The sequence below is a fragment of the Macaca mulatta genome, chromosome 1 (assembly GCF_049350105.2).
Source record: "Macaca mulatta isolate MMU2019108-1 chromosome 1, T2T-MMU8v2.0, whole genome shotgun sequence".
In the NCBI taxonomy this organism is placed as follows: Eukaryota; Metazoa; Chordata; class Mammalia; order Primates; family Cercopithecidae; genus Macaca; species Macaca mulatta.
The window spans coordinates 72,628,774-72,651,168 of record NC_133406.1 but is presented as its reverse complement, the minus strand read 5'-3'; positions in this window follow the sequence as shown (position 1 = coordinate 72,651,168).

Below are 22,395 nucleotides of genomic sequence, written 5' to 3'. Positions count from 1 at the left end.
AGGATGAAAAGCTTTTTAAAAAAAAAAAAAAAAAAAAAAAAAACAGAAAAAAACCTGTGGCCAGGCACAGTGGCTCACGCCTGTAATCCCAACACTTAGGGAGGCCAAGGCAGGCAGATCACGAGGTCAGAGATTGAGACCATTCTGGCCAACATGGTAAAACCCCGTCTCCACTAGAAATACAAAAATTAGCTGGGCATGGTGGTGTGCGATTGTACAGCTACTTGGGAAGCTGAGGCAAAAGAATTGCTTGAACCCAGGAGACGGAGCTTGCAGTGAGCCAAGATCATGCCACTGCACTCCTGCCTGGTGACAGAGTGAGACTCTATCTCAAAAAAAAAGACAAGAAAAGAAAAAAACAAAAACAAACAAACAAAAAACCTGCATATTAAAAAAAATAAGAAAAACTGCATATTTAAAAAAAAGAAAAACACATGGTTTTTGGAACCAAACGAGCATGGATTCTTTGTCAAAAGTCATAGCTTAACTTTTTGAGCCCACTTTTAAACTATGAAATGTGAAATATTAATATGAATTTATAATACCTAACTTCCAGGACTATCGAGAAGATTAAAACAATAGAAGATAGGTGCCTTATAAACATTCAGTAAATGGCAGCTGTTTCTATTAAAGTATTTCATGGACAGAATCCATCAGTTTCTTTAAGGCCATTTAATTTGGACTGTATACACAAAAACAGGACCCCAAGTGACAAAAATAAAATAGCCTCATCTCAGCTGGACCAGATCTCACAAAACAGGAAGGGACTATTCAGAGGAAGGAAATAGATAGTGGAGCTGATTACTCTCCGGATTGAATCCTACAGACAGTCATTTGGATAATTATTTGTTATATTCATACGTCACCGAGTCAGCAATTCAGCCAATCCACTTAGCCACTTGCCTTTCTTCTATCACTTCCTATATTTTTCAGCTCCATAGGTATGTTTACAGGAAAGCCAGTCAACATCGTAGGAAATATCTTGTGATGTTATGTCAGTTATTTTGAATTAGGCTGGTTTAAAATCAAGTAAAAGAATGTGGTTTGCAAATAACCACTGAAAGCCATACCTATAGTGTAAATCTTAGATTTCTTGACTTTTGTATTGTTTAATTTCATAGATGGCTTCTTATGTTAGGTTTTTTCTTCATCTCATTCTATTTACGTTTTCTACTTCTCTCATGTTATTTTCTTTCCCCAGCTCTAGCAATAATGGCTTTCATTCTATTTATTTCTAAATGTTTCACTTCTTTGCCAATCTTTACCAACTTTTCTTATCTTCTTGAGACAGTTTATTGAAACTACTGGTATTTTAGAGATACTATTTTCTATGCAGCTTTAATTTAAACAGAATTTTTATATTTTCTGTAGCCAAATATTAATTTGGATGATAAATATTGATGTGATTCAGGACATACTATCCCCAAAATATGAAACCTTGGCATATTGAATATTTTATGGTGAAGGAATTTGAGAAAAAGGCAGAAGCAGGAAAGTCTCTCTGAGCATCCTTGCCTGAGGTCTCCCCTTTATCAAGCAGGTCATAAACCTAGGAAGAATTTTCCGACCTTCCTCTGAAGCAGACCACAAGAATCTCAAGGGCAAAGTGCCCTCTGTATACCTGGAGGAAAAGAACATCCTAAAGGAAAAGTCATCTCCAAAGACACAGGGGCACAGAGAGGAATCTGAATGAATAGGCTTTGCTGAGTTTCCCCCAGTTTATTACCGTTAGAGCAGATACTTTCCACCCAGCCCTGTTCCTCCACAACTCTCCACTTGTCATCAAACCTACCATAAAAAATTAACTCAGGTTTAACTCTTCCTCTGAGTCTTCATTTCCTTATGAAATCTCACATGTTATAGGAAACTTACATTAAGTAAATGAGTACACTTTTCTCCTGTTAATCTGTCCTTTATTACATGGTCCAGCCAATTAACCCAGTCAATTAATCCAAAATGAAAGAACAAAAGATATCTTTTCCTCCTCTAAAATAACACGTTCTTCAAATATTTTTTTTCTGAAGATAGACATAGTAGTTATATTTAATCCTTTAAAATTAAGCAAAAGAGGGAGAAAATTAAGTACATTTTTCCTGAATTCACCAGGTAATGAGTGTGAAGATCAGAACCAGATCCTGAAGTATCCAGATTGCCAGCTTATAGTGCCTGCCTAAGCCAATGCCAAAATACTTGCTCAAATACTTAATCAGGAAATAGTTACTTCCTACTTGATTGCAAAACTTATGCAGGAGATCAAATGGATGATAATCCTAAACCCATCTGCTTTGGTTATTTAGAAGAGAGTTCATGTAAGAACTCTTCCTATCAGAACTCTGCATTGTTAAACATGGGACCAGGCTTATTAGATTGACTGGAGTATCTGAATGGTGATGGCATGACTGGGCTGGAAGTAATTACAAGGATCTTCAGCAATCTGAGGACAACTGGAACATTTCGCAGAGGCAAATATCGTCAATAGGATATCAACTCCTTCTATTAAACCTAGAGTGCCATCCACCACTGTTGACTCAACCATGACCAGTTCACGTTTTGCTGCCAAGTGGCCACTGTCTTCACACACTGAGTTTCACAGAGACTTAAGGTCTACTTTCTCTCTAATTTAAACCAAACTGCCATCATGCATGGAAAACAGTCCTCTCCAATTTGAAAGCTACTGCCCAACTGTGATGCTCTGGTTTTAATAGATACCAAATTTCTTTGTATTCTGTGGCTTCCTCTCCCTTGTTAATTCTGCAAACCTCTGATTACTTGAAAGATAACACCACATATCAGACTTACAGTGAAGGCCTCGCCATAGTCATCCATCCATGATCAACCAAGAGAACTCTTACACTACTTTATTTAGGTTGTGCCAACACCTGAATTAATCATTTTTAATATTCCCACAAAGACTTCAAAATTAGATGTAATGACTACATAATATTCCATAGAAGCTGAGAAACAACCACTCCTCTACAGCTAGTCATTTAGATTGCTTTAGCTTTTCCCCTATGTTAAATAAGGCAATCATGATTTTCTAATATAAAATATTATGTGTTTCCAAAATTTTCTTCTTACAAATAATCAGAGAAAGGATTTCTGAATCAAAGGTAGTAACTATTAAAGTTTTGATGCCTAACACTAACATTTTTTCTAACAGTGTTGAGCAAGTTTAAACTACCAAGAAGAATTTAAAGTATCAGTTTCACTTTGTATTCTACAACATTGGATTCATTTAAATATTTTGCTAATAAGCAAGATATGCTACTTAATAATTTTAAAAATCTATTTTACTTTCATTGTTAATAATGCTCTTTTTCTTCTTTTATTTATTAATCCTACTGCCTTAAGTGAGGGATAATCGTTGTTCAATGAATGATTTAAATCTAGAATTCGAAACACAAAAATAAAAATCACAAACAAAAGCCTAGGGAAAAAGATTTTCAGCCTATATGACAGGTGAAAAGTGTTAGTCTTTTTAAAATATGAAGATCTGTATAATTGATAGGAAAACCATTAAGACTCCAACGAATAAATGAAAAAAAAAATGGCCTCACTGTTTACTAAAAGGACTGAGAGTGGAAAGAGTAGAGAAATCAAGAGTTCAGTTTATGTTAAAATTAAAGCTTCTATGAAATGAAGCAATCAAGTAAGTAGTGTGGAATATAAACCACAACTCAAAGGAAAAATCTAAACCTATAGATGTGGCAATCAGCAGAATATAGATGACATTTAAAGGCATGAATATCAATAAGATCATATATAGAGAAAGTATGCAAACAAAAATAGAAGACAAGGGAATAAAAATATTTAGCAATGAAAAGAAGGAAGCAAAGAAATGAGATGGAGAGTGATGTAGGAGAAAAGCTAGGAGATTCTGGTGTCCTGGGAGTCACAAGTAGAGTGTTTTCAAAAAAAGGAAGAGACAGCTCTTTACAAAGCCCATGGAAAATAAAGCAAGATGAGAATAAAAATAGATCAATTGGATTTGTATATTTTTTCTGAATAGCCTAGTGATATCAATCCTATCTTCCTACTGTAATTAGATTATATATGCCTTGAGGACAAAGGCAACGTCCAATTGTCAATGAAGTGTATCAGAGGACTAGCCCAATAAATGCATAGAGGCACAGATCACAGCAGTGATAGAAGCCTTAGAAGCTACCTGATTAAATCACCTCAATTCTACAAACCCACACCAAAAAGTTGTTATGCAACTTTTCCATAGTCACCCTACTCATTAGTGGCTACTTGTAAGGAAACCCAAAATTAGGACCTATACCACCAATACACAATCTAGGATATTTTTCACTATATTATATGCTAGATTTCATTTTCAAACATGGACATGGAAGAATATGAAAACACTTTCTTTTCTATAGCCAAACCCATTTTCCTACAGCTAAGCCAAAGTTTTAGGTCTAAATTAGAGGGAAAATGAAGAGAAAGGAAACATTAACAGTGGATATATCTGTATGGAATCCATGTTGATCTAGATAAAACATATTTCTATACAACAAAACATAGATGGCTCAGTAATAATGATCGGAGAAAGTGACAGAGAAAGAGAGAAAGAGAGAGAGAGAGAGAGAAGAGAAAAATATAGTCCTTGTTTCAGTCACACTGTCTAGTAAATTAAACTACTTACTACTTGTTTGCTTCCCAGTCAACCTAAGCCAGTTCAAGAGCTATCTAAATCTGAAGACTTTACTAAGACAACTTTAGTATCTTACCTTGATGTGGTTTCACACATCCCTGCTACCAGTCATAAGAGATACCAAAGAAGAAATTGTTCACAAGTTAATGCAACACTATTGTGAAGTAAATGCCACAGTTAATAGTTTGTGATTTCAGCTTTATATGTGAAACAATGTTTCTTTGTGTTTTGCCAATATTTCAATTGCTGACCCTAAAATGATAAGCTACTTGTGAGCAAGTCCTTTTTTTTTTTTTTTTGAGATGGAGTCTCGCTCTGTCACCCAGGCTGGAGTACAGTGGCAGGATCTCGGCTCACTGAAACCTCTGCCTCCCGGGTTCAAGTGATTCTTCTGCCTCAGCCTCCCAAGTAGTTGGGACTACAGGCGATTGCCACCACGCCCAGCTAACTTTTGTATTTTTAGTAGAGACGGGGTTTCACCGTGTTGGCCAGCCTGGTCTTGAACTCCCGACCTCGTGATCCACCTGCCTTGGTCTCCGGAAGTTCTGGGATTACAGCCGTGAGTCACTACACCTGGCCTACAGTATTTCTTATAATCTTAATGTCTAGTGCCTCCTAACCTCCTCCTGTGTAACCCAGTGCCATGTTCCCTGTACATAGTAAGTCAAATTGACAATTCACAGTAAATCTTTCATGAATCACATAATAAATTCTTAGATTGTTTCTTAGCAAGAGAAGTTTCTTAGCAAGGTCTCTTCACAAGAGATTAATGTTTTTATCTGATTTTCTTTTGCCCTGGGTGTTCACATTCTTGAGACATTATTGAAAAATATGTTCCATAATTATATATACTGTTATTTGAATTATAAAATGTACTATACAATCTATGTTGGTTTTCAAATTTTCTCATTAGTTAGAAATTAAATAACTTAAAATGCTTAAAATTTTCTCATTAGTTAGAAATTAAATAACTTAAAAGGCATACCATTGTCTGATGATGAAGACACAAAAGGGCAGATGGTTCCGGGATAATTATCATGATCCCTCAGGTAGACATATGTTTAAGTTGTGTAAACAGAACCAAGCAGAGAAATTAATCACAATGGAAATTAATAATACCTAAATGCAGCATATCATGAGGATATTTTAAGAAATGTATATTGTTATTTCTAGTTAAATTTATTCTGTTTCTAGCCAGTGAACACCTCTTGAACATACTTTCTTTTTTTTTTTTGAAACATACATGAGAAAATATATTTATTCTTAATCTCATATTATCTTTTTTTTTTAATTTATTTATTATTATTATACTTTAAGTTGTAGGGTACATGTGCATAACGTGCAGGTTTGTTACATATGTATACTTGTGCCATGCTGCTGTGCTGCACCCATCAACTCGTCATTTACATCAGGTATAACTCCCAATGCAATCCCTCCCCCCTCCCCCCTCCCCATGATAGGCCCCGGTGTGTGATGTTCCCCTTCCTGAGTCCGAGTGATCTCATTGTTCAGTTCCCACCTATGAGTGAGAACATGCGGTGTTTGGTTTTCTGTTCTTGTGATAGTTTGCTAAGAATGATGGATTCCAGCTGCATCCAAGTCCCTACAAAGGACTCAAACTCATCCTTTTTTATGGCTGCATAGTATTCCATGGTGTAAAACTTCCACTTTGAGAAAGACAATTGACACATAATTTTGAAAGCTTTTCCAGTTGATTTTGTTGTCTCCGGGGAGTTCATTAGCTTTGATAGAATTGGATGTCACCTGTCTTTCAGCCACAAAAGACAAACTTACTAGCACAATATCTCAAAGAAGGAGCACAATATAGATAAGAAATATGAAGCACAATTTTCCCAGGCAATACTAACACATTTTGCCAATTTTAGTCCTTAGTTAAAAAGAACTTTATCCAGCCGGGTGCGGAGGCTCACACGTGTATTCCCAACACCCTAGGAGGCCGAGATGGGTGGATCAGCTGAGGTCAGGACTTCTAGGCCAGCCTGGCCGACATGGCGAAACCCTATCTCTACCAAAAAATACAAAAATTAGCTGGACATTGTGGCAAGTGCCTGTAATTCCAGCTATTCAGGAGCCTGAGGCTGGAGAATCGCTTGAACCTGGGAGCTGAAGATTGCAGTGAGCCGAGATTGTGCCACTGTAGTCCAGCCTGGGAGAAAGAGTGAGACTCTCTCAAAAAAAGAAGGGAGGGAGGGAGGGAGGGAGGGAGGGAGGGAGGGAAAGAAAGAAAGAAAGAAAGAAAGAAAGAAAGAAAGAAAGAAAGAAAGAAAGAAAGAAAGAAAGAAAGAAAGAAGGAAGGAAGGAAGGAAGGAAGGAAGGAAGGAAGGAAGGAAGGAAGGAAGGAAGGAAGGAAGGAAGGAAGGAAGGAAGGAAGGAAAGAAGGAAGGAAGGAAGGAAAGAAGGAAAGAAAGAAAGAGAAAGAAAGAAAGAGAGAGAAAGAAAGAGAGAGAGAAAGAAAGAACCTTATCCATGGAGAGTAAACTCTTTTGTAATATGTAACTATGTTCTATGTAGGACTAGTTATTGTTATATTGCATTTCCACCTTCTCAGTAGTTAGAGATAAATTATTGCTTTGTTTTACTGATGCCATGACAAACTCAGATAATAATGTTTTCTTAGATGGCTCTGGACTCTAGATTAGCTGCAAATAATGATTTGACTATTATCAGCTCACTCAGGGAGGAAAGTCTACATGTACCTTGCTGTCACTCCTGGTACTGGACATGTCATATAACACAGGCCCTGAGACCTCTGCTATATTGGGCCAGCTCTATCATTTGTAGCAAATGCTAAGTATGTAGCCATAGTGCTTTGGTAATAACATAAAAAGAGCAGCCTCTGTGTTATCTTCTCTTTTATTTCCTAAATCTTTGAGTCATCTACACAGAGAAAACTGAACAATATTTGAATTCAGTTGTCTCCAAATATACCCAGAGTCCTGCAAGAAAGAAACCTAATCTCTTAAGCAGATGGTGAAGGACCATATCATGGGTCTGATATACAAGACATATCAGTATGTTTTATGAAAAATCATGCAATATACTGTATGCACAAAATCATAATGTCAAAAGAAATGAGACACCTCTATCATAGACTCAGGAATACACTTACCAGACTAATGGTCCTGATGTTGAAATTTAAATCCCTGGACAATGACAGAAATAAGATCTTTTCAATAGTTGAGAGGTCTTTTTTATTATTGTTTGTTTGTTTGTTTTTGTTTTGGGATGGAGTCTAATCTGTCGCCTAGGCTGGAGTGCAGTGGCATGATCTCGGCTCACTGCAACCTTTGCCTCCCGGGTTCAAGCAACTCTCTGCTTCAGCCTCCTGAGCAGCTGGGACTACAGGCATGCACCACCGTGCCCGGCTAATTTTTATGTGTTTAGTAGAGACAGGGCTTCACCATGTTGGCCAGGCTGATCTTAAACTCCTGACCTCAGGTGATCCACCTGCCTTGGCCTCCCAAAGTGCCGGGATTACAGGCATGAGCCACTGAGTCCGGCCAACAGTTGAGAGTTTATCAAACTTTTAATTCTTGAGTAAAAGGTAATTTAGCGGATACATGTTTCTGCTACAGAGTCAGAATGCCTGGACTCAAACCATGGTTCTACTGCAGAGCTTCATAAAATTAGGTGTCTTTGGGCAACGGCTCAATCTCTGGGAAATTTGTTTCTTCATCTGCAAAATGGGACTTACACTGAAGGCTCACTAGGAGAATTAAAGATGAAAACATAGGTAAAGTATTTGCCACAGTGCTTAATGCATAACGAACATGCGGAAAGTTATTAGTAGAGGCAAAAACGAGCTACTGATTAATTGCATGTTTGGGCTCCACAGCTAATTAATGTCAGGATTAGAACATGTCTCTGTTTAACATTCTCTCCTTTGTTTGATTTCCCGCAAATGAAAACTCAAGAAACAGACAGCTGACATGATTAAATTCTTCAGTGTGTACCAGAACAGCCAGGATAGGAATAGTATAGATATAAGTTCATATTCAGGGCTACATTCAGTTACCGGCAGAAGTTCATAAGAACAAAAATTACAATACTTGTTATCATCCAACTTTCTGTTTGTCAAACCACATTTCATCCTTGTGATCAGAAAATGTAGAATTTAAGGTGAAGTAACAAAAAGGGTTATTTTGTTTTCAGATGTTTTCTAGTTTAAAACAAAAATGTTAATGTCCCAAAACCCACATTTATTTTCCGTGTATAAATGTAGATATCCAAAAAGCACAGACTAAAGCACTGCAAAAAACCAAAGCTGAAACCCAACAACCCACAGTAAGAACAATAGGAGTGTACTTTAAATATAACATAGGCCAGGTGCGGATGCTCACACCTATAATTCCAGCACTTTGAGAGGCCGAAGTGGGGTGATCACTTGAGCCCAGGAGTTTGGGACCAGCCTGGGCAACACAGGGAAAACCTATCTCTACAAAAATAATAAAAAATTAGGAGGCCGAGGTGGGAGGATCATGAGGTCAGGAACTCGAGACCCAAGACCAGCCTGGCCAACATGGTGAAACCCCGCCTCTACTAAAAAATAAATAAATAAATAAAATAAAAAATTATTTAAAAATACAATGCATATATATATGTGTATACATATATATCATGTATAACAGGTATATATATTTATATACCTTATAAATTCATGTTTTATAATTCAAACTGTTTTAAATGTTATAAAAATATAGATAGGATTAGAAGAAAGTTCAGAAAAATAAAAAGCTTCATTTATTGAAAGAGAAGATTGCAAGTAAATAGAGTGATTTTTTTAAATGTTCCACTGTTAATTATAATGTTGTTTAGATGGTATTTTAAGCTGCGCATAAACCGTAACGACTTAAACGCTTTTAAAAAGCTAGCTATTTGACTGTGAAAAGTTGCTAATTATTTTTTGTCATACAACAAAAAAAACAGATAAGTAATCTCATTCTCCAAAGAATTCCTCTGTAATAGTTTACAAAACCCCATTAATAACAAATTCTCAAATAGCTAAAAATGCCTATTACTAGGATTACTAGTGGCAGATAAATGATTGTTTATTAAATGTTGTGAAGAGTCAATGCAAAAGCAATCATAAAAATAATATAAACTAAGCCAATTAGAATGCTTAGTTTTTCTAAAGAGGTCTACAACACACATGGGTATACTCACACACTTAAGATTATCTGTTGTTAGCAATGTTAAGTCATATGAATCTCTAATGTAGAATATTTACTAAACACTAAAAGTGATAGTCTCATTAAGAAGCTATTTTTAATGTAACTATTTGTATTGAAATTTTTATCAATATGGGTTACATTTTTATAAGTGGACATTAAGCATGTTTGAGAAATTACCTATTACAATTTACTGAACTTTTAAAATGCACTTATACCTAGTTATTTATAAGAATAAAGCAAAAAGCATCTTTGGCATTGAAAACTACTATTAAATACAACATTCAATACTATCAAAGACATGCAAGAGACATTCAAATAGAGATACAAATTAACATTGGTACCTAATAATCTAAGTACATTAGCTGCATGATCAGTAATATTATTTAGGAGAATGTAGACACTTTTGTTTTCATTCCCTGCTTCATCTCAACTCTGCCATGAATTTTGATTCATGTATGCAAAGCTATCTAAAGAAACAGAGTACAAAAATGATTGGCTGAAGAGAGATTCAGCCATGTGGTCCTCCCCTCTGCATGGTAAGGTGTGATGTGCTGAACATTTTCCAATGGGTGCCAGAGTGTCACGTGACTCTCTGGATAGCTACTTTTACACAGATTTGGACTTACACTAAGCATTCGGTGAAGAAAATTACAGTGATAAATCAAGGAACAAAAACTGTTCTCTTCCAATGTCCTGCCTATTTTAGGTGAAAGTTTTTCAGGCCTAGGTTATTCAGAAAAGCATCTTAAATCTGCACTTCACTTTGCATCTTTAGTTAATAACATCTTTAGCTAAGACTCTTTATGCTATCTTTCTACAAAAAAAAAAAAACACTTTAAACATTGGTGTGTAAACTATACTCTAAATTAGGTATATTTTTAAAACCTACTTTTGACCTCTGGGGACAGGGCATGGCTAAGCAAAAAGCAGCAGAAACCTCGGCAGAGGTAAATGTACCTGTCTGACAGCTTTGAAGAGAGCAGTGGTTCACCCAGCATGGAGGCTGATACCTGAGAACAGACAGACTGCCTGCTAAAGTGGGTCCCTGACCCATGAGTAGCCTAACTTGGAGACATCCCCCACTAGGTGCAGACTAACACCTCACACCTTGCATGACTGGGTACACCTCTGAGACAAAGCTTCCAGAGCAAGAATCAGACAGCAACACTTGCTGTTCAGCAATATTCTATCTTCTGCAGCCACTGCTGCTGATAACCAGGCAAACAGGGTCTGGAGTGGACCTCAAGCAAACTCCAACAGACCTGCAGCTGAGGGTCCTGACTGTTAGAAGGAAAACTAACAAAGAGAAAGGACACCCACACCAAAACCCCATCTGTATGTCACCATCATCAAAGACCAAAGGCAGATAAAACAACAAAGATAGGGAAAAAGCAGTGCAGAAAAGCTGGAATATCAAAGAATCAGAGCGCATCTCCCCCTCCAAAGGAACACAGCTCATTGTCAGCAACGGAACAAAGCTGGACAGAGAATGACTCCAAGGAGTTGAGAGAAGAAGGCTTCAGTCGATCAAACTTCTCAGAGCTAAAGGAGTAACTACATGCCCAGCACAAAGAAACTAAAAACCTTGAAAAAAGAATGGAAGAATGGATAACTAGAATAACCAAGGCAGAGAAGTCCATAAACGAACTGACAGAGATGAAAACCGTGACATGAGAACTACGTGACAAATGCACAAGCTTCAGTAACTGACTCGATCAACTGGAAGAAAGAGTATCAGCGATTGAAGATCAAATGAATGAAATGAAGTGAGAAGAGAAGTTTAGAGAAAAAAGAGTAAAAAGAAATGAACAAAGCCTCCAAGAAATATGAGATTATGTGAAAAGACCAAATCTACGTCTGATCTGTGTGCCTGAAAGTGACGGGGAGAATGGAACCAAGTTGGAAAACACTCTGCAGGATATTATCCAGGAGAACTTCTGCAACCTAGCAAGGCAGGCCAACATTCAAATTCAAGAAATATAGAGAATGCCACAAAGATACTCCTCGAGAAGAGCAGCTCCAAGACACATAATTGTCAGATTCACCACAGTTGAAATGCAGGAAAAAATGTTAAGGGCAGCCAGAGAGAAAGGTTGGGTTACCCACAAAGGGAAGCCCATCAGAATAACAGCAGATGTCTCAGTGGAAACTCTACAAGCCAGAAGAGAGTGGGGGCAAATATTCAACATTCTTTAAGAAAATAATTTTCAACCCAGAATTTCAAACCCAGCCAAACTAAGTTTCATAAATGAAGGAGAAACAAAATCCTTTACAGACAAGCAAATGCTTAGAGATTTTGTCACCACCAGGCCTGCCCTGCAAGAGATCCTGAAGGAAGCACTAAACATTGAAAGGAACAACAGGTACCAGCCATTGCAAAAACATGCCAAAATGTAAAGACCATCAATGCTAGGAAGAAACTGCATCAACTAAAAAGCAAAATAACCAGCTAATATCATAATGACAGGATCAAGTTCAAACATAACAATATTAACCTTAAATGTAAATGGACTAAATGGTCCAATTAAAAGACACAGACTGGCAAATTGGATAAAGAGTCAAGATCTATCAGTCTGCTGTATTCAGGAGACCCATCTCACATGCAGAGACACACATAGGCTCAAAATAAAGGGATGGAGGAAAATCTACCAAGCAAATGGAGAACAAAAAAAAGCAGGGGTTGCAATCCTAGTCTCTGATAAAACAGACTTTAAACCATCAAAGATCAAAAGAGACAAAGAAGGCCATTACATAAAGGCAAAGGGATCAATTCAACAAGAAGAGCTAACTATCCTAAATATATATGCACCCAATACAGGAGCACCCAGATTCATTAAGCAAGTCCTTAGAGACTTACAAAGAGACTTAGATTCCCATACAATAATAATGGGAGACTTTAACACCCCACTGTCAACATTAGACAGATCAGTGAGACAGAAAGTTAACAAGGATATCCAGGAATTGAACTCAACTCTGCACCAAGCAGACCTAATAGACATCTACAGGCCTCATTTTATGAGCCCAACATCACCCTGATACCAAAGCCTGGCAGAGACACAACAAAAAAAGAGAATTTTAGACCAATATCCCTGATGAACATCGATGCAAAAATCCTCAATAAAATACTGGCAAACCAAATCCAGCAGCACATCAAAAAGCTTATCCACCATGATCAAGTGGGTTTCATCCCTGGGATGCAAGGCTGGTTCAACATACAGAAATCTACAGAACTCTCCACCCCAAATCAGCAGAATATACATTCTTCTCAGCACCACAGCACACTTATTCCAAAATTGACCACATAGTTGGAAGTAAAGCACTCCTCAGCAAATGTAAAAGAACAGAAATTATAACAAACTGTCTCTCAGACCACAGTGCAATCAAACTAGAACTCAGGACTAAGAAACTCAATCAAAACCACTCAATTACATGGAAACTGAGCAACCTGCTCCTGAATGACTACTGGGTACATAACAAAATAAAGGCAGAAATAAAGATGTTCTTTGAAACCAATGAGAACAAAGATACAACATACCAGAATATCTGGGACACATTTAAAGCAGTGTGTAGAGGGACATTTATAGCACTAAATGCCCACAAGCAATAGCAGGAAAAATCTAAAATTGGCACCCTAGCATCACAATTAAAAGAACTACAGAAGCAAGAGCAAACACATTCAAAAGCTAGCAGAAGGCAAGAAATAACTAAGATCAGAGCAGAACTGAAGGAGATAGGAATGCAAAAAACCCTTCAAAAAATCAATGAATCTAGGAACTGTTTTTTTGAAAAGATCAACAAAATTGATAGACCACTAGCAAGACTAATAAAGAAGAAAAGAGAGAAGAATCAAATAAACGCAATAAAAAATGATAAAGGGGATATCACCACCGACACCACGGAAATACAAACTACCATCAGAGAATACTATAAACGCCTCTATGCAAATAAACTAGAAAACCTAGAAGACATGGATAATTTCCTGGACACATACACTCTCCCAAGATTAAACTAGGAAGAAGTTGAATCCCTGAATAGACCAATAGCAGACTCTGAAATTGAGGCAACAATTAATAGCCTACCAACCAAAAAAAGTCCAGGACCAGACAGACTCACAACCGAATTCTACCAGAGGTACAAGGAGGAGCTGGTACATTCCTTCTGAAACTATTCCAATCAATAGAAAAGAGGGACTCCTTCCTAACACATTTTATGAGGCCAACATCATCCTGATACCAAAGCCTGGCAGAGACACACAAAAAAAGAGAATTTTAGACTATTATCCCTGATGAACATCGATGCAAAAATCCTCAATAAAATACTGGCAAACAGAATCCAGCAGCACATCAGAAAGCTTATCCACCATGATCAAGTGGGTTTCATCCCAGGGATGCAAGGCTGGTTCAACACATGCAAATCAATAAATGTAATCCAGCATATAAACAGAACTAAAGACAAAAACCACATGATTATCTCAATAGATGCAGAAAAGGCCTTTGACAAAATTCAACAGCCCTTCATGCTAAAAACTCTCAATAAATTCCGTATTGATGGAACGTATCTCAAAATAATAAGAGCTGTTTATTACAAACCCACAGCCAATATTATACTGAATGGGCAAAAACTGGAAGCATTCGCTTTGAAAGCTGGCACAAGACAGGGATGTCCTCTCTCACCACTCCTATTCAACATAGTGTTGGAAGTTCTGGCTAGGGCAGTCAGGCAAGAGAAAGAGATAAAGTCTGTTCAGTTAGGAAAAGAAGAAGTCAAATTGTCCCTGTTTGCAGATGACATGATTGTATATTTAGAAAACTCCATTGTCTCAGCCCAAAATCTCCTTATGCTGATAAGCAACTTCAGCAAAGTCTCAGGATGCAAAATCAATGTGCAAAAATCACAAGCATTCTTATACACCAATAACAGACAGAGAGCCAAATCATGAATGAACTCCCATTCACAACTGCTTCAAAGAGAATAAAATACCTAGGAATCCAACTTACAAGGGATGTAAAGGACCTCTTCAAGGAGAACTACAAACCACTGCTCAATGAAATAAAAGAGGACACAAACAAATGGAAGAACATACCATGCTTATGGATAGGAAGAATCAATATCGTGAAAATGGCCATACTGCCCAAGGTAATTTATAGATTCAATGCAATCCCCATTAAGCTACCAATGACTTTCTCCACAGAATTGGAAAAGAACTGCTTTAAAGTTCATGTGGAACCAAAAAAGAGTCCACATTGCCAAGACAATCCTAAGCCAAAAGAATAAAGCTGGAGGCATCCCACCACCTGACTTCAAACTATACTACAAGTCTACAGTAACCAAAACAGCAGGGTACTGCTACCAAAACAGAGATATAGACCAATGGAATAGAACAGAGCCCTCAGAAATAATACCACACATCTACTGCCATCTGATCTTTGACAAACCTGACAAAAACAAGAAATGGGGAAATGATTCCGTATTTCATAAATGGTGCTGGGAAAATTGGCTAGCCATAAGTAGAAAGCTGAAACTGGATCCTTTCCTTACTCCTTATATGAAAATTAATTCAAGATGGATTAGAGACTTAAATGTTAGAACTAAAACCATAAAAGCCCTAGAAGAAAATCTAGGTAATACCATTCAGGACATAGGCATGGGCAAGGACTTCATGTCTAAAACACCAAAAGCAACAGCAACAAAAGCCATAATTGACAAATGGAATCTAATTAAACTAAAGAACTTCTGCACAGCAAAAGAAACTACCATCAGAGTGAACAGGCAACCTACAGAATGGGAGAAAATTTTTACAATCTACTCATCTGACAGAGGGCTAATATCTAGAACCTACAAACAACTCAAACAAATGTACAAGAAAAAAACAAACAACCCCATCAAAAAGTGGGCAAAGGATATGAACAGACACTTCTCAAAAGAAGACATTTATACGGTCAACAGACACATGAAAAAATGCTCATCATCACTGGCCATCAGAGAAATGCAAATCAAAACCACAATGAGATACCATCTCACACCAGTTAGAATGGCGATCATTAAAAAGTCAGGAAACAACAGGTGCTGGAGAGGATGTGGAGAAATAGGAACACTTTTACACTGTTGCTGGGACTGTAAACTAGTTCAACCATTGTGGAAAACAGTGTGGCGATTCCTCAAGGATCTAGAACTAGAAATACCATTTGACCCAGCCATCCCATTACTGGGTATATACCCAAAGGATTATAAATCATGCCGCTGTAAAGACACATGCACATGTATGTTTATTGCAGCACTATTCACAATAGTAAAGACTTGGAATCAACCCAAATGTCCATCAGTGACAGACTGGATTAAGAAAATGTGGTACATATACACCATGGAATACTATGCAGCATAAAAAAGGATGAGTTCGTGTCCTTTGTAGGGACACGGGTGCAGCTGGAAACCATCATTCTCAGCAAACTCTCACAAGAACAGAATACCAAACACCACATGTTCTCACTCATAGGTGGGAATTGAACAATGAGATCACTTGAACATAGGAAGGGGAACATCACACATCAGGGCCTATTGTGGGGAGGGGTAGGGGAGAGGGATAGCATTAGGAGATATACCTAATGTAAATGACGAGTTAATGGGTGCAGCACACCAACATGACACATGTACACATATGTAACAAACCTGCACGTTGTGCGCATGTACCCTAGAACTTAAAGTATAATAAAAAAATAAATAAATAAAAATAAATAAAACCTATTTTTATTTAATAAAGGAGTGCAGCATAATTGTTGGGTCAACAAGAAGTTAAATAGGCAGTATTTTAAAGGGAAAACAATTAGGACATTAGAATATTTTGGTATTTGACTATTTTCACATAGATTATGCATGAAAATGAAGAACAGCTAAGAGAAGGTTCCTGAAACTCTGGAAAGTTTTATCCAGGGCAACACTAAACTGTGTCTTGCTTGCTGTTCTTGTTGAAAGTGTTCCTTAATGTTGTTCTGTTTGTTCTTTCAGAATGTTGATGGGGGGGAAAAGCTCAAGCTGATTAATAATGTTTTTCTTTGAGTTTGTTTTTTTTGAGTCCCACAGTTCAGTATTTACATAAATGGATGCCCTGCTGCTGTTAAATCATTCATCTATGTTTGTCTAGAAACTGTTTCCTATAAAGCTAAACCCATATGTTTTGCAAGGATTTTTCTCCCTCTTAAAAATAAACTGAATTTCTCCTTTCCAGTACCATTGATAAGTAGTCTAGAATTGATTTTTTGTAAAGTCTCCCCACAAAGGAATATTAGAAAATGAGTAATAATAATTAATATAACATGGCTACAGTTCATTTATTACCAGATTGCAATTCCTGTTTATTTTCTTGAAGCTTCATCTGTTTATGATGAGGGGACAAAAGCCCTCGGTGACTTGACTGCAAGAATAAAAATGCATGGCTATTACAGTCAGAGTTTAGACTATAAAATTGCAACTTGTCTCCTTTTTTTTCCAAGTATCATAAATACTTAACTTTATTTTTAGTAGTTTTAGGAAACACGAGGACAGGCACTTAAAAAAAAAAAAAAAAAAAAAAAAAACAAGATTCTTTTAAAAGCCATGATCATAAATTTATAAGGTTGAAGCCCAAGCTACTGAAATCATTTGTGAAAAAGTCATTGTCCAGTCTTTTCAATCTTGCCAAAAGAAAGAAAAAAAAAACCCTACTTGTAAGAGGTATAGTAAATTTTGGGGACTTTTTCAAGTCGTCAATAATACCATCTCCCAAATAAAACTCCAAGGGAATTAATCTTCGTAAAATAAGGAAGAAACTTAGGTTTTGACAGTGGAGAAAATGTTGAGATCAATGCTGATAGACTTTATAGATCCTCACTATTACAATATTAGCAGTGGATGGGAGGCACAAAGGCAAATGGCTTGAATAATTTCAGTTCTCTTTTTCTACCTTCCCAATTCATTAAGCTTTAGGCTATTTGATTTAAAAACAAGCTGTGTTTATACTCAATTATTTTCCACCTCAAATTTGGATGATAGGAACAGACCTCTATTTTGTCGGGCGGCACTCCCTAAGGACCTTGCCTGTCCACCACTTTTCTTTTCAAAAGAGATAAACACGTTCTTGTCATCCACAGCTGCTCCTCCAGATGTTCCTGAACCAGGACCAAAATCAGCTCATCGGTGCTTTAAACGTGGTCTTCTTAGGAATTCTTGAGAGAGTTGCTGTCTTCCCTAGGTGAGATCTTTCACAATTTCAGTGCACAGCAGGACGGAGACCATTTCTTCTTAAGAACGTGTGCCTGCCAAGAGCAGGAGGAGGCTCCCTGACCAACTCTGCTAGGGAAAAACAGCCCACAGTCAAGTGGGCCATCCAGGAAAAGCAAGAACCACAGCTATCAGCTGGGAGCCAGGCAGAGGAGCCGAAGCGAGAGGGTCTGTTACGGAGAAAATCTGAGAGCTTGTTAGCTGTTGAATTCAGAGTTCATTTATTGTGGACTGTGTAGTTTACACATACAATTTAGTTTTATCAAAATCTTACTCAATGGCATAATTAACCCATCCTCATTTTATAAATTAGAAAACCGAAGGTTAGGGAATATACAAATAAGGAATTTTGGGGGTGCAATTCCCAGAAATCCAACTTAATTTAGTTGCCTCATATACCTGGGAAGTCTACAGGGCTGCCTTCAGTTCTGGCTGAGTCCACAAATTCAAGATTACCATCATATTTCTATGGCTTCATTTCTCAGCTCTCTTTCCCATGTGTTGGTGTTATTCTCAGATAGCCTCTCTCTGTGTGTATCAAAAATGACCTCTAAAGTTCCATGCTAACATCGTTCTTACAGCTGGAAATCCCAGGGGGTGAAACAGTGTCTTTTTCCTGATAATTCTAGAGAAAAGTCTTCAGGGTTGGTTTGATCATATACTCATACCTGGACCGATCACTGGAATGGGATACTCTGACAAGGCCTGGGTCACGTGCCACCCACACAGTCAGAGGGTGTCACAGACTCAACAAAGTCACAGGAAGAGTTTCCTACAGAAAAGAAGAGTTCGCTTCCCACACTTAGTGGTGAAAACATGTTTAGCAAATATATATACATATATGTGTGTGTGTGTGTACACACACACACATATATACATATATATGTAGCTACCACACTCTAGTAGAGGGAGGTGAAAATTCTGCCCAAGGCCACAGTGCTGGCATTCACATTTACCTGAACTACTCCAAATCCATACACTCCCACTCTAGAGAAGAGAGAAACATGCAGTCAAACCAACTAAAGACAGAAAAATGACATTATATTCATTAACTACTCCAAAATACTTTGGAAGTAAATTAAGTGTTAGATTCCGATATTCATGGGGTTTGATACGCCCTACCAGAGCAAAGCAGGGACCTGTTGGAGACTATGTCTTTCCAAATGATGGATTTCTAGCTTTGGGTTTATTCTCACAATCACAAAAAAATGTTTACTATTCAATCCAATTTATAACCAAAGCATACTGTTTTAAAGAGAGCATTTATATGGAACATAATGGCTCAAAATCATCAATATAAACAGCAGACATTATAATGTACTAAAATATAATCACACCCTAGGGTACCCTGAGATTGACAGAACTATTTACTCATTTGCCAAATTTACATTTTTGTGTCAGCTTCTGTTATTTTTTCTGTTACCTTCCTCACTTGTCAAGAAAATATAAAAACTGAAATAAACTTTTATTTTGAGTAGGATAAAAGAGTTGTCATCTACCACTTCCAGCCTCCCTCAATGTGCTTTCACATCTAGTGTGCTGCTCTGGAAGTATAGCGAGCATAGAAATCAGATAACCAATCCTATTAGGGACCTGTTCAGGTTCGGGGGCTAGAGGAGGGATAGCATTAGGAAAAATACCTAATGTAGATGACGGGTTGATGACTGCAGCAAACCACCATGGCACATGTATAACTATGTAGCAAACCTGCACATTCTGCACATGTATCCCAGAATTCAAAGTATATAAAAAAATGTATCTTAAATTAATGCTTTGAGAAATTGTTTTTTTTGTAAGTGAACTTGCAAATAAATTTATTGCTGATGATAATTCTGTTGTATGACTGAAGTATGAAGACACAACGTTCCTAAGGAAAAAAAATTGATCAGTAACTACATAGGCAATGACTTAAATATTTAAAGAAAAAATAAAACATAAACTTCATTATATGAAGTAGGCTTCACAAAATATTGAGGACAAGAGACATAGAGATTTGAGTGAGATGGCAGATCTGAGTAAGGCTTTTACTCACAGAGTAGAAAAGTGATCATCTTTTTTTAGAGCTTTGGATTTAGAGTCAGACAGATTTGGGTTTAATTCAAAGACTGATCATCTATTTGCTATGTATCCATGGACAAGTTCCTTGCCCTCTCTGAGTTTCAATTTACTCACTTATAAAACACATATAGTAACAGGTTCTTCTGGGGTAGTTATGAGAATTAAATAAGATAATATTTTGAAGTGCTAGTAACAAGTACTTGGAAAATAATGTTCAAATTATTGTTGTTGTTATTACCACTACTTTGATCCAATAAAACCTAATTACATGATGGGGATAAGGTGGACTGGATTTTAATAATATAGCAACATAGACAGAAAGGCACTAGAAGCTGAAAAACCAAGATTTAGTATTTCAGTCTTAAATCTTCCTTAACCACTTTCTAATCCTGTTGGAAAAGAGATCAAGGAAATATCAGAACATTTTTTATCTATCTTCAAAATTTTTAAAGTGAAATTTACAAATGGGTAGAATTCATTTATACTTACTATTTCATTTATCATGGTATTAGTGGGATGGAGGTGGACAGATGATGATAAGTTAATACAGCAATGTCTTATGAAGAAATTTGTACCCTAAGTCAATGAGTATCACAAAAGCAGTGCAAATATCCAGTCATTCCATTTACCAGACCTGCTAGGGCTGCACATAGAAATCTAGTGGGCCTATAGTTCAGATTCTATGAGAGAGACCCCCAATCACTGAGCTATAAGAATCTTACACTGCATGATTAGAGAAGCGTCCCGTTTCTCTGGTTGTTCAAAGGCCAATATACAATAGCAATATGAATTGACAGACCCTTGGCTGCAACTGTATTTCCATCATATGCATTCAGTGTTTGAAGGTAACTCTAGCATCTCCCTAACATGATAGTGCGGGAATAGGAGGCGGATGTCCCCACTCGCAGTTGACTAGGATTGATCATCTTAAGCATCAACCCAAAGCAGGTTTGCATGGAAATTCATGGGAGAACAGTTTTTTGTGGGTTTTTTTTTTTTTTTGGTTTTTTTTTTTTTTTTAGATTGGCACCAGTGACCTGGAAGACAATTTTTTTAATAGAAGGCCAACTTTTAGAAGATCAGGGTTGAGTAAGCTAATTATTACCTCTCAGAAGGTAAGGTCATAACAGTGCATAATCAAAACTGCCCTTGAAAAATCCCTTGTATTTACCTAAATCACAGTATAAATGAATAACATACACAATTCTGCACAGTAGTCTTATGCACACAAAAATGGAAAATCCCTAAGCTACACTAAAGGAGGGCAGGGAAAACAAGAGGGATGTCTATAGGCAAATATCAAGGCATTCAAATCATTTGGCTTTGAAAACAATATTGAAATCCCTAGGGGGATGAAAGCTCAGGGGATAATTCCTACACTCTGTACATGAGTGTCCTAACTCATGTACAGAGCTTACTCCATTCTCTTACAGCAGAAAATCTCCATAGCGTTAATTAACAGATTTGTTTGTTATTGGAAGAATTACATCAGTTCCTAAGTTAACTGGGCTTTATTCAGTTTCCACAGGTCACAGCTGATGCAATAAAAACTAATACATTATTTTTGTTTCTATACGGTGTTTGAGCTTTGTTTTATTTCCTTGGTCAAGAGGTAGTTTCTAGTCAAATGAAAAACAACATGCAAGGCATTACAATAAAGGAGGAAAACTTGCCATTAGTAAGAAATATAGAGTCAAACCCACCAATTTTCCTCTGTCACCTTACTAAAGGAAAACTACCGTGTGCCAAGAACATTTCTATCCATTATTCAGTTTAATTCCTATAACAATTTTATGATATGTATCCTATTTTTATAGATGAGAAAGCTGAGACTTCAAGAGATGATGTGACTTATCTTAGTTCATGCAGCTTGTAAATGGAAATGCTGGAAGTAAATCATTGCTCTTTTAAGTCTAAAGTTCTCTGTAATTCTCTTGCCTCTGTATCATACCCTAAAAAATAATCTAGTATTTAGGCACCATAATTAAACCTTAAACACAGCATAGAAATTCACTTGCCTCTTTAGTTAAATACACTTGCTAAAAATAAGCATAAAATCAGCCCACCAAGTATTCAGCTAATGCATAAATACTTAGTTGTATCTCTGCAAGCCAAATTATTGGCATCACCTGGTTCTAAATATTGTTAGAAATATTATGGCACCACTTGGTTCTAGATATCATTAGAAATATCATTGTTAAACTTATCTAACCAGATTACTCATGAGCTTTGGAA